We start from the raw sequence: 4,399 nt of genomic DNA on the forward strand, positions 1-4,399 counted from the left end.
CAATGATCTGAACAATATGGGGAAGAGCAAAAGGATCAGCCGGGCAAGCCTTGTTCAAATCCGTGTAATCCACACACATGCGCCAGGTGCCATTCTTGTTTAGTACAAGCACCGGGTTAGCTAACCATTCTAGGTGAAAGACCTCCACAATGAACCCAGCCGCTAAGAGCCGGGCCACCTCTTCTCCGATGGCCTTGCGCCTTTCTTCATTGAACCGTCGAAGAAACTGTCTGACAGGTTTGAACTTTGGATCGATATTAAGAGTGTGCTCAGCGAGTTCCCTCGGGACACCCGGCATGTCTGAAGGTTTCCATGCAAAGATGTCCCGGTTCTCACGGATGAACTCGATGAGCGCGCTTTCCTATTTCGGATCCAAGTTTGCGCTGATGATGAACTGTTTGGATGAATCACCAGGCACAAAGTCAACCATCTTAGTGTCATCAGCTGATTTGAACATTAACTCCGGCTCATGCTCTGTTGTTGGTTTCTTTAATGACGTCATGTCCGCCGGGTCAACATGATCCTTGTAGAATTTCAATTCCTCTGTTGCACAAACAGACTCAGCATAGGCAGCATCCCCCTCTTCACATTCCAAGGCTATCTTCCGGCTCCCATGGACTGTAATGGTGCCCTTGTGACCCGGCATCTTGAGCTGCAAATACATGTAACATGGCCGAGCCATGAACTTGGCATAAGCCGGCCGCCCAAACGGAGCATGATATGGGCTTTTGATCTTAACCACTTCAAAGGTTAATTTTTCTGCCCTGGAGTCATACTCATCCCCAAAGGCTACCTCCAGCTCGATCTTACCAACTGGGTATGCCGACTTATCGGGTACCACCCCATGAAAAATAGTGTTGGATTGTTTAAGATTTTTTATCCATCAATCCCATCCGGCGGAACGTCTCATAGTAAAGGATGTTGATACTGCTGCCTCCATCCATGAGTACCTTAGTAAACTTGTACCCACCAACCTGAGGTGCCACTACCAAAGCCAAGTGACCCGGATTATCAACCCGGGGCGGGTGATCCTCTCTGCTCCACACAATAGGCTTCTCCGACCAACGTAGATAACGTGGAATTGCCGGTTCAACGGCATTGACAGCCCTCTTGTGGAGTTTCTGGTCTCTCTTACATAAACTGGTAGTAAAGACATGATACTGTCCGCTACTCAACTGCTTCGGGTTGCTCTGATAGCCGGATTGTTGCTGCTGTTGATTCCCTTGGCCGTGTTGCTGATTATATCCTCCCTGGTGACCAGGATGACCCTGACCATGAAAACCTCCTCCGCTTGAACCAGCGCCCGGGCCCTGAAAGCCGCCTCCACCTGAGCCGCCACCCGGGCCGTGACCCCATCAAATCGCTTGAATTTTTAAACGCCTTCATGATCGTGCAATCCTTCCACAAGTGGGTGGCTGGCTTCTCCCGGGTGCCGTGTCTTGGACAAGGTTCATTCAACAACTGCTCAAGGGTGGGGCCTGACCCGCCCGATCGAGGGGGTTGTCTGCCCTTGCGCCGCTGATTACCACCCTGCGCATTAGTATTAGTAACAAACCCATCAGCCTTACGCTTATTACCTCCTTGATTCGCCGGGTTATGCTGGTGACCCTTGCCGTTGCCGTTCTTCTTTCCCTTCATTACTTTTTCTTCATCAGATGCCGGGTCTTTGATGGTATCAGAATCGGCATATCCGACAAGAGCCGCCATCAACGTTCCCATGTCATTACAGTCACGTTTGAGCCGCCCCAACTTCTGCTTCAGAGGTTCAAAACGGCAATTTTTCTCCAACATCAAAATTGCTGAGCCGGCGTCCATTTTATCAGACGAATGTATTATCTCCTTGACCCGGCGCACCCAATGGGTCGTAGATTCTCCATCCTCTTGCTTGCAATTGGTCAGGTCCATGATCAACATTGGCTGCTTACATGTGTCTTTAAAGTTATGGATGATCTGTGCCTTCAACTCTGCCCATGAGCCGATGGAATCAGGTGGTAATCCTTTCAACCATGTCCAAGCCGTTCCATCCAACATCATGGTAAAATACTTGGCCATTGCTGCATCGCTAACCTCCAACAGCTCCATAGCCATCTCAAAACTCTCAATACAAGCCCCCGGCTGTAGGTCAGCTGTGTAGTTAGGTACCTTACGAGGTCCCTTGAAATCCTTGGGCAACCGCTCATTGCGTATGGCTGGGACTAGGCAAGGTACGCCTCCGGTTCTTGTAGCCACTCCTGCCTCAACCGAGGTTGCTGGATAAGCCAGAAAGGTTTGGTGAGCCACCTGCTCTGCTGCTACCTGAGCCACCCGTTCCGCCTCTTGACGAATCCTCTCCTGATCCGCCAAGTTAAGGGCTCCAGCCCGCACCGGCTCATGCCTATATGGCCGGTTGTGGCGTTGAGCATTACTTGCCATCTCTGCAGATTCCATGTGCCTACTGTAACTTGGGCTCCGGCTTGGGCGAGGAGTTGAATGAATTATGTCTCGACTGTAGGAGTATGCATCCTGCTGGGCCAAAGCTGTCTGAAGTAGTTATCTTAGGGTTTCAATTGCTGCTGGCGAGTCGCCTTCCATTGGGAGAGCTGCCAAACGAGCCGACGCCACAACGAGATTCTCCATGGGGTTGGAGAAGTGACCCGGGGGTGTTGATATATAACGAGGAGAAGCTGTATTCATGCGCGGAGGCTCCATGGTGCGTGGCTAAACTGGTGCACCGGGCGTCGTGACCCGGTTTTCCTCTGGCGGGTTGCTCCCTCCAGCTCCGGGTGTATGGAACAAATTCCTCGGATCCAGCGTTAGAGGCAGACGCGACTGAGCTTTCTGACGCCTCCTCCTCATGACTTCGTTTGATGCATTAAGATCCACCGAGAGCCGGAAGGTTTCTGCTTGAAGCTGCTGAGCACGAGCATCCAAAGCTGCTCGTTCTGCTGCCATCCGGGTTTCCTTCGCGGCTAGATTTTCCTTAGCTCGCACCATCTCCTCCCGCACGCATGCCACTTCCGCGTCATGCTGGGCTTTATCCGCCGGCTCTACCGCAGCTGTTAACAGAGTCGTCAGCTTATCCATGAGGTCCATGAGAACCTGAGCCGGGGGGCGCGTGGGGTCTCCTGACCCGGCAGTTGCCGACCCGGTGGCCGCCGCTGTCGCTGCGGTGGAGTTCTGCCCGGGCTGTGTCCCTGCCATAAAGACTCCGACCCAATTCGGCGGCTCAAGGGGGTCCCGAATACTACTGCCATCGGAACAGCCCCCGAGCATGCCGTCTTGCAGTTGGTACAATGAGTCCGTCTCACCTGTTGATGATGCAGTATCAGAGCAGATAGCCGTCTCCCCGCCTTCCATCGATCCTTCGGAGTATTCACCGCCATGGACGCAGCATACGAAAGCATGCTTCACAATAGATTGAACACGGGCTGACCCGGCGCGCTGAGCCGTTTCGATGAGGTTGGTGTGGACGTCCGGCTCAGGGCCTGACTCGCCGATCCGGCCGATGAAGACGTGGATTCCGCCGAGGGGACCCGGTACCCGTACTCGATCGAGCCGGCCTCGGGGCCCCAGCCTTCATCGTCGATGTAGAGTTTGCCGCGACGACTCTCGGTCATCCGGCCCACGACGTATCCCTTGAGCCCTTCGAAGTTTCCCTTCAAGAACTCAAATCCACCGTGCGCTGGCCCCACGGTGGGCGCCAACTGTCGTGGAGTTGACACGGCAGATGTCCTAGAGCAAGGACTTAGTCGTAGGGCCATCGCACTAGGAAGCTTAAAGGGGTTAATCGGGACAAAGGACACGAGAGAGTTTTATACTAGTTCGGCCCCTTACGATGAAGGTAAAAGCCTACGTCTAGTTGTGATTGATATTGCTGAGGTTTCGATCTCCAAGAGGCTCAACTCGTCGGCTTGGCTATCGACTTCCTTGTTTCTTGCCCTAAACCGCCACCGGGTCATCCCCTTATATACACGGGTTGACACCAGGTGGCCTACGGAGTCCCGGCCGGCTCATAATCGTATCCGGCTCGGTGACTTTCTTTACATGCCTTTTTGTACAAGTATTTGCCGTCCATATGGCAGTTTACAATAACGGGCCTTAAGCCGGCCCAAGGCCCTTGGGCTTTTTATATGTTTAATAAACTATCATCTTGACTGCATATTGGGCTTCTTAGGTAACCCGCCATTAGGGCTGACCCGGCCCCTCCTGGGCTGGTCATGCTAGTAGCAATATCCCCAACAGCTTCCGCTTACGGTCTACGAGGGTACGTGGACGATACTCGTCCCTCTCGTTGCTATGCATCACCATCATCTTGCGTGTGCGTAGGAATTTTTTTGAAATTACTACGTTCCCCAACACTCTCTTCCACCACTTGGCCCATGAGGCCCAATACTTCTTCCCCATATTCCCGTAACTCCCT

The sequence above is a fragment of the Triticum urartu genome, chromosome 5A, assembly GCF_056163025.1.
Source record: "Triticum urartu cultivar PI428250 chromosome 5A, HENAU_Tu73, whole genome shotgun sequence".
Taxonomy (NCBI): Eukaryota; Viridiplantae; Streptophyta; class Magnoliopsida; order Poales; family Poaceae; genus Triticum; species Triticum urartu.